General features: G+C 57.9%; 1 long non-coding RNA gene across 3 annotated transcripts; it reads left to right on the top strand.

The window, feature by feature from the left end:
- Positions 1–523: 523 nt before the first annotated feature.
- On the top strand, positions 524–9,438 carry LOC102152290. Of its 3 annotated transcripts, XR_005383716.1 has the most exons (4): positions 524–804; positions 6,083–6,214; positions 6,818–7,027; positions 8,647–9,438. It is a non-coding gene; the product is annotated as an uncharacterized LOC102152290 (long non-coding RNA). The 3 variants fall into 3 exon arrangements; XR_005383717.1 differs by lacking the exon at positions 6,083–6,214; XR_005383718.1 differs by lacking the exons at positions 6,083–6,214; positions 6,818–7,027.
- Positions 9,439–13,981: the final 4,543 nt, after the last annotated feature.

Genomic DNA, 13,981 nt, shown 5'->3' with positions numbered 1-13,981 from the left:
TCAGCTCAAGGCAGACATTGAAGGCCGCGCAAGAAGGGAGCAGAACAGGCGGTGTGGCCACTGAGGGTGTGAAGGCCCCACAACCCACTGTCCGCAGGCCCTGCCCCTTGTTGATGAGCATCTGCTGAATGGCATTGTGCGCAAGGACAGTTGGTGCTCTTCTCGGGGGCGCCTGGGGGCTCCATCGGTGAAGCGTCTGCCTCTGGCTCAGGTCATGATCCAGGTTCTGGGGTCAAGCCCCGCGTCAGGCTCCCTGCTGCTGCCTCTGCCCCCGCCCCTCCTGCTCATGCTCTATGTCTTTCAAATAAATAAAATATTTAAAAAATGCTAATTATAAATATTATTATTAGGTTCAATTGTCCTCATGTGATTTTATTTTGTTATTTTTTTAAATAAACGGCACCTGAAAAATGACTGTGCTGTTGTGTAACAGAATAACCCACGACAAAGGCATGTAATAAAGGAAATGATGACATAAAGGACAGATTTCTTGGAAATGTTTTCACAACCTGCTGACTGAGCCAAGCAGCGAGGGTGTCCTGAGTGAGAACTCTCTGTCTTCGTGCTCCGTGCCTGGGGTCAGCGGCTGTGAGCAGCTGTGCCTCGATGGCCAGCAGCCTCGGGTGGCGCACCTGCGGCCTCCAGCGGCGGCTGAACCTTCACATTGTGAGGAGATTCCCACTTCTTGGAGGATTCGCGAACTTCCTCAGCATAGGGTAGGGACACGGCGTCTCATCTCTCACTTGGAATCTCCCCCAGAACCAGAAGTGACTCCAGTTAGGAGGACAACTTCTATGCCGGAAGGTGAGAGAAGTTTTCTTTATTAAAGTCATGTGGAAATCTATACAAAAAATAAAAAATAAAATAAAAAAAATAAAAAAGGAAGGAAGGAAGGAGGGAAGGAAATAAGGGCTCTTGTGATGGTGGATTTCCTGTGTCGACCCCACTGAGCCATGGGGCACCCAGATGTTTGGCCATATGTTATTATCCTGGACGTGTCCATGAGGGTGTTTTTGGATGAGGTTAGCATTTGAATCGGTGGACTGAATAAAGCAGATTGGGCTTCCCGGTGTGGGTGGGCCTCATCCAGTCAGGTGAAGGCACACAAGGCGTGAGATGGGGCTCCCCCTGCCTGCCTGCCTTGACCTGGGACACTGGTCCTTTCTGGCCTTTGGAGTTGAAACATCTGGAGCCCGCTGGCGTTCAGACTGGATCCCGTCGCTGGCCCTCCGGGCGCTCCAGGGTGCCGCCTGCGGGCAGTAGGACTCGTCGGCCTCCTCAGCCGGCTCCTACGAGGAATCTCTAGGGGATTCATCCTGTTGCCTCTTGACCGGGGACTCTGACGGACACACTGGCTTTTTCCTGTGCTCGTCGTGAGTGCTTCAGAGAAAACAGCAGAGTCTGCTCCCAGGGAGACAGGAAGCCCACGGGGGATTCGGCGCACCTGCATCAGGCCCCCCGGGGGGGGAGGGAGGTGTGAACGGTGTCAAGTGCCTCACCTATCACCCAGGTGACAGTGTGCCCACCATGGCTCTTCTGAGGATTTTCACCTGGAGGGAAGTGGTGGATGGCCTGGCAGGAGCAGGCAAGTGTTCGCCAGCCTGAGGGCTGGTGATGTCTCCTCACTTGTGGGGTGGAGAGGACATGAGATCTCACTCTCACTGGGACCCCAGGGTGGCTCCTGGAGGCCCTAGTCTAGTCCTTCCCTGTTTCCCCTGGTTGGCCTGATGGTCCAGGCAGCAGGTGGACCTGGGGAAAGTCTGCTTGCTCGTTGACCCAGAACAGAGCCCTGTGCCATCGGTTTGGCCAGAGACCCTGCGGGGCTGGTGTGAGCAGGGCCTGGGGGACCAGTGGCTTCGAGACTTTGCACACGGGGCTGTGCCTGTGCTCTACACTCAGGGCGTTGCCAGCACGCAGGTGAACAGGACCATGTTATGGTGGAGTCACCCACCTCGGGCTGTAGGCGTTGGGCCTGCCCCCTTCTACCAGCCTTCCTGGAGGTGGGGTGCCCATGCCTGAGCTGCACCTCTACCTGTTCTTGCACCTGCACCTCTACCTGTACCTGTTCCTGCACCTGTAACTGTATCTGCACCTGTACCTCTACCTGTATCTATATCTGCACCTGCACCACTACCTGCACCTGCACCTGTACCTGTTCCTGCACCTGCACCTCAACCTGCACCTGCACCTCTACCTGCACCTGCACCTCTACCTGTGCCTGCACCTGCACCTCTACCTACACCTGCACCTGTACCTGTGCCTGCACTTGCACCTTTACCTGCACCTGCACCTGTTCCTGCACCTGCACCTGTTCCTGCACCTGCACCTGTTCCTGCACCTACACCTGTTACTGCACCCACACCTATACCTGCACCTGCACCTGTATCTGTGTCTGTATAGGCAGCTGTGTCCGTTCAGCTTCTGTGTCCTAGTGCATCTGTCCCCTCTATGCTCCCCAGATGCTCGCACATATCCACCGCCTGCCCGATGGGTTATCCCCAGCTCTCTTTTCAGAGAAAAGTTCCCGGCCTTTCCCAGTGCAGTGTGTGCCCTGTTGGTCTCATCCTGTGGCATGTGCCTCCTGGTGGCCGGGGACTCTGATGGACACACTGGCTTCGTCCTGTGGCATGTGCGCCTGGAGGCTTGTGCCGTTGGGCAGGTTTCCCTGGGCCTGCAGGCCTTCTCTTTCTTCGAGTTACTTGTTCGTACCTTCTGCTGACTTGTCTGTTTCTTGTTGATCTGTGGGAGTTTTAAAGATGAGGGCAGAGGTACAGACTTGTGTGGAAACTCCGGAAGCCGCTGGTCCTCCGGGGCTTCACTGATGTTCTGTACTTACATTTCCCAGCGTGGTGCTTCTGTTTAATTCTGGCTTCCGCTGAACTATTCAGGTCACTCAGATGTAGGTAAATCTGGTCCCCTCTCATGTTCCTCAATCTGTCAGCACACGGTTCTGCTTTCTGCTCGGGGAGATTCCTGACCTTAGAGGAACCGTGTGTGGAGCCAGGGGGGCGGGACAAGGCGCCACAGCCGGCTCTGGGCTGATGGGGAGAGCAGACTGGTGCGGTCAGCAAGGCCTGCAGATGGTCACCCTCACCCGCCGTGTCTGAATCAACTCCCACCTGCCTCCCCAGCCCCAAACCTCCTTCCATCTCAAACCTGCTGGGGTGGGTAACACGTGTCCCCAGGTTGGCCCCCCATGATGCTCTGCTGTGATCGGCCCAGGCCAGTGGTGACTCGGCCTGATTCAGTGGCCCATCAGTATCTGCTGGGAGGGTCTCAGCAATGACCCCGGGACAGCAGTGTGGGAGAGGGGCTGTCGGCCCCTGGAAATCCCCCTCTGCTCCCCAGAACCCCCACACACCTGGACCCTCAGGGCCCAGGCATGCCCCCTCTGCTGGCAGGCCTCCCTGGCTCCTCTGAGGTTGTGCTCATGCCCCCAGAGGGCGCAGGGGAGGGTGGGCAGCCCGAGGCAGCTCCGTGACTTATGCAGCCCCCAGCACTGGGGACACAGCCAGCTCCGGGGATGGGAGCCCTGACATACTGTATGTATCTGTCCCTCGACAGGGAGGAGGAGGTGCTGCCCCCAGGGGCCTCAGTCCCTCTGGATTGTGGGCCCCCAGGGGGTGTCTCACCTGCCAGCACTTGGGTGGGTCTGAACCCTGGCAGATGTGTGGCAGGCTTGTGTCTCTGCGTCCTTTGTGAAGCAGTTTCTGCTGGCAGTGACCCTAAGATGAGGAGCTGCTGCCGGAGGACCATGGGCCCAGGACCATGCTCTCTATGACCACAAGACCCAGGATGTTCAGTTATGGCCTCAGGGTTGATGGGACCTCAGCCAAAGCCCTGGGCCCCCAGTCCCAGGGGGCGGAGCTGCCCCTGGGCCAGGATGGGGACTGGGTCGGGGAGGAGGCAGGAAGAAGGCCCCCTTGGGCCAGGTCTGCTATCCCCGCTGTGGCCCAGAGCAGCGGAGCAGCCCCTGCTCCACCTCCTGCACCCCAGCCTCCCGACCCCCCCAGCTCTCCTGGCACCAGTGTCCCTGCCTGGCTGCCGTTTCTGGATGATACAGCTGTTTTGTGCAGGCCCGTCCTCTCTGTTGGAGCTTTTAGGCGGGAGGACATGTCTTCTTACCTCTGTGGTTGGGGGAGCTCCCGGGACTCACGGGGCCACTCCCCTCACCCTCACCCCTGCCCTGGGTGAGAGTCCACCTGCCCCTGGGTGCCAGGCTGGGTCATCCAATGATGTTCAAGGGGCCCCTCCTGAGCTATTCTGGCTTTTGGGTCCCGGATGCTTCCGAGGTCAGAAGGCCATTTCGGAGCGGCCTCTGCGTGAATTAAATCAGTAGGGAGAGCATCCTGCAGGCTGTGGAGTAGCTGGCTTTGCCTCCGCTGATGCTGGGGCCCACCTGTGCACCCTGGGGCCCCCATCAGCACGGGGTTGGACTTCTGTCTGTGAATAGGGCTTGACCTGCCGCAGAGATGTCCCGATGATGGTGAGGACAGCGTCATGCTCCCTGCTGGCCTCCGGCGTCTGTGGTGGCCAACACACAGGAGGAGCGTGACAACGTAAGGCCCCGGTGCCTGCAGGCTTCAGGAACAGTGGATGCCTGCAGGTTGTGAGTGCTCCCTCTCTGATGGATTTGGCCAGGGCCGACTCATCCCTCGTCTGTCACGTGGATGCAGAGCCAGGAGGGACCTGTCTGGGCAGAGGGCACCTGGACGCTGGGCCTCATGCAGGTCTCATTGACTGGTTTGGCTGTCGGCAGCCCTTGGTTCCTTGCTCTGAGCCTGTCCCTGGCTCCTCGATAGCCCTTAGAGCGGTGGCCACTGCAGGCAGGAGGGTGGAGGCCCAGGGTCCTTAGATGGCAGCTGTGAGCAGGATGCCCGCTTTGTCCTCTTCAGGCCAGGCCACAGGGTGCTCGTTCTCCTCAGCAGAGTTGGCCACACGCGGGGTCCCCAGGGCCCACTGGTCCCCTAACAAGCCTGAGGAGACTGTCGTGTGGGTGCAAGCAGGCATCACCCCCGATGACCATCGACAGGTCCCCTGGTGCCGCCCCGGGAGGGGTGCATCCTACCTGCTGCCTGCATCACCGGCTCAGTAAAGTGAAGTGAACCCGGAAGACTCAAGGTGGGGCCAGCCCCGTAGCGGGCTAATGCGCCCTTCAGGTCCCCGGACCCAGCACCAGGCGGCCAGCCTCACTAAGGCGCTGAAGGTGGGGCCTGAAGGTGAGGCTGGACAGTCTGGGCAGGAGGCCACGGTGTGGTTGGCAGCAGGCAACCCATCCGCCCTGGGCCCAGGCTATCGCAGTGCAGGGAAGGTGGCCTGAGGGGTGCAAGTTGGGAAGGAACTGCTGGAACCTTCTGCTGTTGTCCCATCCATGCTCAGGTCAGCCCTGTGGTTACGTGGATGGGGTGCCTGCATGGCCACAGCCCGGCTGCTGTCCCTGGGGGTCCGGCTCTGGCAGGATGGCAGGAGTGAGAGCACCATTCTGGATGGGGCGCCGGGTTCCCCACTGGTGCACTGGGCCTGCCAGGACAGCGTGCTCAGGGCAGGTGCCCCCTATGCGGACATCTCCTGGAGGTGGGAAGTCCCAGGTCAGCTGTCAGGAGCGGCGTCCCCAGCCTGCCTTCTACAGAGTACACGTGTATAGATGGCAGGCTCCTTCTGCCTTCTCTCTGTGTGCTCTTGGGATGCCCCAGTCCTGTGCAATCCGTGCCGCCCTCACGACCTCCCCTTTACCTGATTGCCTCTGCAAAGCCCTTGTCTCCAGGAGATAGGACTTCAGCGTTTGGGGCACACAATTCAACCCATAGCACAGGTTGTGAGAATGTTGAGAAAGAGGAGGTTTTCAGGTGCACTCTCGGGGGTCCTGAGGGTGGGGGAAGCGAGCCCCAGTTGTCCGAGGGCCCTGTGGAGGAGGTACTGGGCTGGCACGGGTCCTCAGCACTAAGTCCTGCCCCTGGCAGCTGAAGACTATCCCCCCTGCCCCCATCACTGCCCCCGCCACCCCAGCATCCTCACGGGCAGGTTCCTTGAAGCCCCCCCTCCCCGCCCCCGCTGGGAATGCGCCTTATCCACCCTCATACAGGTCTGGTGTGCTCTGTCCCACGACACGCAAATGGACCTCAGAGGAGCAAAGCAGCCAGCATGGGTTCTCCAAGGCCTCTTCATGACCCCCTGGCCTCTGGGTCCTGGAACCTGACTTTCCGGAGAAGTGAGGGTAGGCAGGTGCCCCGGGGCAGAAGGGTCAGGAGAGGACACACCAAATCTGGGTCCCTGCTTGGCTCTTGCTTCATGATAGCTACGGGAAGCAAGGAGCCTGGAGACACGAGTTTTCTGTGAGCAGACTCCCCAGTCACCAGGCACCAGCCTCCCAAGTCAGGAGCTCTGGCCTGGGCTCCTTCCTCGCGACCCCGTGGTCCTGACACAGCAGCTGTGGACGCGGCTCCAGGCTGCCGGGGGGCAGGGCTGACCTGCTCACAGTTCACAAGCAGACTTGTCTGCATCATCACTCCCTGGGGGCTTGGGGGGTCTGGAGCCCCAAGAAAATCTCCCAGAGTCACAAAGAAACACACTGGGGTGGGGAACCCAGGTGCCCAGAGCCCCCCGGTGGGCCTCTCTGGAGCAGTTCACCCTGGAAACAAGGGGATCCTCCTGCACGGTAGGCGCTGAGACTCAGGGAGCGGTGGTTCTGTTGAGATGACTCGTCGTACAAAAAACCCTGGAGAATATATATATATATATATATATATATATATATATATATATATTCATGTTTTTTTTTTTATTTTTTATTTTTTAATTTTTTATTTATTTATGATAGTCACAGAGAGAGAGAGAGAGGCAGAGACACAGGCAGAGGGAGAAGCAGGCTCCATGCAGGGAGCCCGACGTGGGATTCGATCCCGGGTCTCCAGGATCGCGCCCTGGGCCAAAGGCAGGCGCCAAACCGCTGCGCCACCCAAGGATCCCCTATATTCATGTTTATATTGATGAACGAATCCATAGTCTCCCACCCAGAGAACATTACCAGGTACTAATTTTACTAATTTTTTTTTAAATGGTTTTATCATGTTTTTTAATTTAAAAAAATTTTTTAAAAAGATTTTGTTTATTCATGAGACACACACACACAGAGAGAGAGAGAGAGAGAGAGAGAGAGAGGCAGAGGCACAGGCAGAGAGAAGAGCAGGGTCCATGCAGGGAGCCGGACGTGGGACTCGATCCTGGAACCCCAGGGTAATACCCTAGGCCGAAGGCAGAGGCTTAACCGCTGAGCCACCCAGGTATCCCCCCCACCCCAAAATGGTTTTAAAAAAAATCTTTAAATGGGGTCATGCTGTTCATTCTATTTAGTAAGTCGCAAATTCGCAGGATGTGTCTGCGCATCTCTGTCATTCCGTGTGCGTCTCCTGACCATTTTCAGGTGTAGGTTTAGAATGGGGTGTTGGAGAGGAAGTTTAAGATTTAAAGCAAGCCTTAAACTGTTATGACTGGCTGTCACTCCTCAAAGTTAATTTTTCCCTTAGTTGTAGGGTTTATGGTCCTAATTGATTTCGACTTCAAATCGATGCCACAGAAGCCCCCCACCCCCACCCCAGAACTCACCTTCTTGAGACCCTGGGGAAGCTCTGCTTGTAGCGCCACCACCCGGCCCCAGGATCAGGGGTGAAAAGTGGTTCCATCTCTGCTCCTTCCTGGAAAACAGGCCAGCAGGCCAGCCTGCAGCAGTGACCTTGTTCCCCTGAGCTTGCCTCTGCCCTGGGGTCCCAGGGAGCTCAGGACTCTGGCTGCATAGAGCCTGTTCCTCTGGGCGAGTCTATCCCTGCAGGGCTGCCTCTCCATCCAGGAGACTCCAAGCCTTCCTGTGGGGTGACCAGTGTGCCCGGGCAATCATCTGGGGGCTGGTCACCTGGCTGGACAGGACTCTGGAGGGGAGAGCGGTGAGTAGGGCTTCTTTAGGAACTGTTGGGAGTGAGGGGGTGGGCGGCAGAAGGAAAAAGCTCCATAAATAAGGCTGCTCCATGTCCGGGGTCAGGGACCCAGAGGTGGACAGCGGGCTGAGACTAGGTTTCCCACCCAGGAGGCTGGCTGCATCGAAGCCAGGGGGCAGGGGTTCACTGGGAACTAGGGGCCACCCTCATCTCAGCTTAGCTCATTTGCTCATCTCTCCTGTGGTTGAAAGTGGATTTTATGAGAAATTGTGTTAAAATAGCAAAAGTCATCAAACCCCGTGTAAAGGGGTTGCTGAAAATGGGTGTTTGAGACCCTTCTCCTGGCCTGCCAGCAGCTGAAGTATCCTGTACCATGCGGATGGACTCACGGCCTGCCTGGCTCGGCCCTGACAAAGCCACCCCTATGGGAGATCAGGTCCTAGGGACCCCGGCCTGGCACCCCTGCCCCAAACCCCAACTCTGCATCCACTCTCCTTGGCCTGGTAGGTCAGAATCAGGGTGGGTGGGCCTGCTGGCCCTGCACCCTCTGACACCCCCAGGCTTCCTGGCCCGGAGCCTGGAGCATGTGTGCGGTGGTGGAGGGGTCAGTGCACACATGCAGACATGACACATGGACAAACGTTGCTACGTGCCGTGGGTCGGGAAGCTTCGCTTTGGTTTGATCTTTACTATGGAAACCCTTTGCCCTGCAAAACAGGTGAGAATCTGCGTTCCCTCTGGAGTTTCGGCGGGGTGCTTAGGCTCCCCCCTGGGCGCCCAAACCCACCCCAGGAGCTTCTTTAGACACCCGAGGTCAGAGAGAAAGACGGAGATGAAAACTCTTGGATTTAACAACAGATGCTGGAACCTTTGACAATTCAAGAAATACTGGAGTGAAACGAAGGCAGGCCAGCGGAGCCTGGAACTGCGGGCACACCGTGGGGGAGGGGCAGACAGAGGGCTCATAAACGAGGTGGCCGCACGTCACCCTTCTCGCCAGAACGTGCCCGTGGGGTCACCGCCACCTACAGAGACCTCAGATGGCACCTGCTTCTCCTTGGGAGTTAGTAACACGTCAGCAGAGTGCTGCAAGTCCTTGAGCAAAGGCTGTGTCAGCTGCAGGTAAGAGTCCACATGCCCGTACTCTTTGCTGGAAGGAACTTGGCAAAAGTACAGAAGCCTCGAATGTGCCTACGTATGGCCTGCTGGGAACGTCTGCCTGAGGACGGCCTGGGGGTGGGCAGTGTGGAGACACACCTGCAGCCGCCGAGGGCCCAGGACCCAAGAATACCTTGCCGTTTCAAAGGCTTGTTAGGCCAAAACCGGAGCAGGAGACGGAGACCACACGGGCCGCCAAGCCTACAGCACCTGCTCGCTGGCCGACCCCTAGTTTGTGTGGTGAGTGGACAGCGAGCCCCGCCGAGCACTGAGATGTCACTGCAGCGGGACCACCCAGGGCGCACACGTCACAAACCTCGTGCAAGTCGCTCAATAAATCTTGGCAAATCCACGTCCTGTCACATTTGTCGAGCATTACAAACGGTGTTTCTGAAGACACTCCAATAACTGGGATTGGCACCATGTTAGAGTTAATGCAGAGTCTGAAAATATATTTGAGTTAGAAAACAGCTTCATTCCAATCTTATGCTGAACGTTTTATGTAAGTGGAAAGTTAGGAAAAAAAATACGTGAAGATGTTAATCATGCTGTTCATCGAGACATTTTCAACCTAATCCCCGTTTCTCAGTTATTTCTCATGTGGGCTCTCTGACCACATGAACCCCGTGTGTGCAGACACGGCACGCCGGGCAGGGCCAGTGGGTCCTCGGGAGGGGGGCACGGGTGTCAGCTCAGCTGGCCGCCGACCCCCCAGAGCCACTGCCCCTAGCGAGAGTGGACCCCCACCCAGCTGGGGCCCTTGCCCCTCCACCTTCGCCTTCCTCTGCTCTGCAGAAGGGACACATTTCACGAGGAAAACACTTCTCAAGAGCTTGTCACACCCAAGAAGTGGCTTTGTGGAAAGAAGACAAAGCCCCCAAAGGGCTAGCCTTGGTGGATTTATGTGTTTTGGACAAAGGAGGATACATTTCAAGAGAAGTGACAAAGCAGAGGGAGCGACAGTCCTGGAGGGCACGAGGGCAGGAGCAGGGGGACTGTGTGCTCGGGGACACGGGGACATTGGGGCCTTGATCCCGTGACTGACTCCTCTCTACAGCTGGACAGTGTGGCCGGTCAGAACACCTGTCCTCGGACGAGGAGCCCTACAGGCAGGACCCCTGGTACTGCCCCTTCCTGGCCCCCCAGGCTCCCCGTGGTCACTGCGGCTCCCCAGCCTCATCCCTAACATGGCCCTAAGATTCGGTCAGCTGGGGCCGGGAAGCTGTGTGCCTGCTGGGATGTGCAGAGGCCACCTTTGAATAAGAATGTACTGGAAGGTTACGGGGGACAGGACGTGGTCACTGGGGAGGGCAAGCATGGACGGGGTCCCCACCTCTCCAGGCAGGAACGCAGGTTCCAGTTCTGGAGTTAAGGCGCTGCAGGCCCGGCGCCGCAGCCAACACTCCCCTCTAGTGGACAGCGTCCAGGCTGCACGCGGTGAGGACGCACAGGCTCTCAGGAGGGGCCGGGGGCTTGGCGCCTTCTTCCTCCGAGGCTCCAGGAATAGCCTGCCTGCAGTCGAGGCCACGCCAAGGGGACAAGGGACAGGACGCCAGTGGGGGCTGCCTCCTCTGGCTTTCCTCGCCCAGCTCCATCTGCCAGCAGAGCCCCATCCTCCAGTATGTGTGTGAGCGAGTGTGCACATACCTAAGTGTGTGCAAACATGTGTGTGCACATACCTGTGTGTATGCATGTGTGTGTGCGGGCTTATGTTACTGTGCGTGCATCAAGTGTGTACATGCTTGTGTGTGCTCATGTGCAAGCATGTGTGTGTGGGCTTATGTGGTTGTGCGTGCATCGAGTGTGTACGTGCTCGTGTGTGCTCACGTGCAAGCATGTGTCTGTGCATGCACATGTGTGTGTGCGAGTGTGTTCACAAGGTGTGTGTATGTTGCAGGGAGAACACACGAGAGTGGAGGATTTCTGGGGTGCCTGTCCCCCTCACTTTTCACGGCAGGGGCAGGACTCTGGGAGGCCAGCCTCTGGGGTGGGGCTCCGTGCTCCGTCCCCGGGGCAGCAGGGGGCAGCAGGGTCGGGGCCCCCAGAGAAGGGGCCAGAGAAGCCTGGCAAGCGCGGGGCCAGCGTGGTTTCTGGAAGGCCCACCGCCCTCTGCAGGGCTCAGCGGTTCAGTGCCACAGCAGGCCGCCGACGGCCGACAGCGCCCCCTGGTGCCGCCTCCCACCCGCGCGGGGCCCACGGCCGCTGGAGCTGGAGAGCCCGGGGAGGGCAGGCGGGCCGGGCAGGTAGGTGCTGGGCCCCCGCAGGTGCCTGGACAGGCCCACAGAAGGACAGAGGAACAAACAGACCTCTGGACACAGGGGTCGGCAGACCACGGCTGGAAGCTTTAGTAAGAACGTTCCTCTGTGTCCCAAAGACTTGTCAGCCCCGCGGCCTGCAGTCAGCCCAGGACTCACTGGGGAGGATCGGCCTGGAGGCTGCTCCAGACCAGTGAGTCCCGGGGGAGCCGACATGGGGGACAGGCCGCCTGGCCCCAGGAGCCACCAGACCTGCTTCGGTTCAATGCAGGGAGATGAGGAGCTCAGTGATGGGCCAGGCTGGAGTCAACGAGGGTTCGGGGATGGGGACAGACCACCCGGTGCCCATAGGGGAAGGCCAGTGCCATCTTTTGGGGTTTACTTTATAAATAGTGTTGTGCACCCCTGAAGCTGGTAGCCAGGTAAAGTCACAGAAGGTCGCTGGCACCCCAGAAATCGCCATGCTCCCTCCCAGTCTTGGGAGGCACAACTGTCATCCTGAGCCCTGTCATCATTGCTGAGCTTTCCCTTCGCTTGTGTCTCCCGCGGAGTCAGATAGCACACACGTGGTGTCATACAGTGTTTGCTCCTTTGCTCTGGCTTTTGTGTGATACTCCGTTCACCAGAGTCTTCTTTCAAGCCAGGTGATCCCAGATGGCCCCCTGCTGCGGGAGTGAGCCGCAGCCACCCCTCTGCTGGGGATGAGCGCTCGAGTTCCTGCTTCTGGCTGAACAATGGTGCTGCGATGGACTTTCCAGCACATCTGTTGCTGGAGTCATTACGTTTTTGTTGGGCATATACTGTGTGGTGGTGGGAATGGTGGCCCCCAAAGATGTCCGTGTCCTGGTCTGGGAGCCTGTGTGTCCCCTTACATGGTAAGGGGCTTTGCAGATGGGCTTCAGCTGAGGCTCTCGAGACGGGCAGTTTGCCCTGGGTTGTCTGAGTGGCGCTGCGGAGAGTCCTCCCAAACGCAAGTCCTTTTGCAAACTCTAGAATGTGACCTTATTTGGAAATATGTACAATGTACATCCTCTCAGATGTCACAGGTTAAGACGCGGTCACACTGGAGTGTGGTGAGCCCCAATTCCCCCATGAGTGGAGTCCTTGTGAGAAGGGGCGCAGAATGCCGTGTGAAGGCACCCACAGGAACAGAGCGGTGGACACAGGGCTCGGCGTCTACACGCCCAAGGCTGCCTCCAGAAGCTGGAGAGATGCCTGCAGCACATTTCCCCTTGGACTTCAGGAGGACCGGGCCTCCGACACACACAGATTCCAGACTCCGGCCTCCAGAACTCTCAGGGGATGAGCGTGTGTTATTTGGGGCTTCCAGCTTCGGGGAGGTCTGGTAGCGCAGCACCAGGGAACTAACAGGCCCTCACCCTGCCCCAGGACGGTGCCGTCACACACAGGCATGTGTTTCGCTTTTGGCCCTGCCAAGGGGCTCCCTGTACGCAGGGTGGAGGCCGCACGGGGCTGTGTCGGGCTCCCGGACCCGCCGTGGGCAGTGCTCTCCTCCATGCGCTGCTGATGGCTCCAAGGGTGACAGCTTATTAGGTATCCATCAACTATCTCTTTTCAAGGATCTGTTCAAGTTCTTTGCTCATTTTTCTGACTTTTTAACATCCCTGGAGCATCTATGCGTTTTGAAATTTTTTTCTACTTTGGGGACCTCTGTGAAAACTTAGTTGAATTTGGCATTTTGGAATCACCAGGTTTTAGGAACCATCATGTAGGTCGATGTGTGCAATAGGTAATGTGACTAAAAAAGCAGGCAAAATCCTTCACAGGCTCCCCACGGCAACTTTGGGTCACAGGTCTGTCATCTCTGGCCTGGCCGGCAGGTCCGGGGCACCCAGCTGCTTGCCCACCTCTCCGGGCCCTCCATGGGCCTGTCCTTTCCCCAGTCACACCAGTGCTGCTGTTGGTGAGCCCGTGGTGACCAGACCAACTTACCCACTGGACACGCTGGGGCTGGGCCCCATGACACTTTCAGGGGTCCTCTAAAACATTCCAATTTCTTTTAGAATAAGAAAAGAAAGCTAGGGGATCCCTGGGTGGTGCAGCGGTTTGGCACCTGCCTTTGGCCCAGGGCGCGATCCTGGAGACCAGGGATCGAATCCCACGTCGGGCTCCCGGTGCATGGAGCCTGCTTCTCCCTCTGCCTGTGTCTCTGCCTCTCTCTCTCTCTCTCTCTCTCTCTCTGTGACTATCATAAATAAATAAGAATTAAAAAAAAAAGAAAAAAGAAAAGAAAGTGAGCTGTGGGGTCAGCACGGCAGTCTGTCATGGTACTAAAGGCTGTCGAGAAATAGAGCTTTAATGTGCTTCCTTTGCAGGAAGGGAGCACGGAAGTCCTGGCTGTTCACTGGGGGTCCCACGTGTCCTCACATCTCTGTTCCTGAGCCCTGCTCTGGCAGAGGCCCTCTCTGTTCCCAATCACTGAGGCCTCTTGATAAATTAAGTCTGTGTCCTGTGACTGCATCGCCACCTGGGTGGGTCAGAGCAGCAGGAGTCTACCCTCCAAGAGCTCTGGAGGTGTAGGTTGTGACCAGGATGTCCCCAGGCTGAGCGTCCTCCGGAGGCTGCTTCCTGCCTCTCCCAGCTCCCGGTGTAGCTGCCAATGCCTGGTGTCCCTGGGCC

Source organism: Canis lupus, chromosome 34 (assembly GCF_011100685.1).
Source record: "Canis lupus familiaris isolate Mischka breed German Shepherd chromosome 34, alternate assembly UU_Cfam_GSD_1.0, whole genome shotgun sequence".
NCBI classification, from domain to species: domain Eukaryota; kingdom Metazoa; phylum Chordata; class Mammalia; order Carnivora; family Canidae; genus Canis; species Canis lupus.
This window is presented reverse-complemented; position numbering and strand designations above follow the sequence as displayed.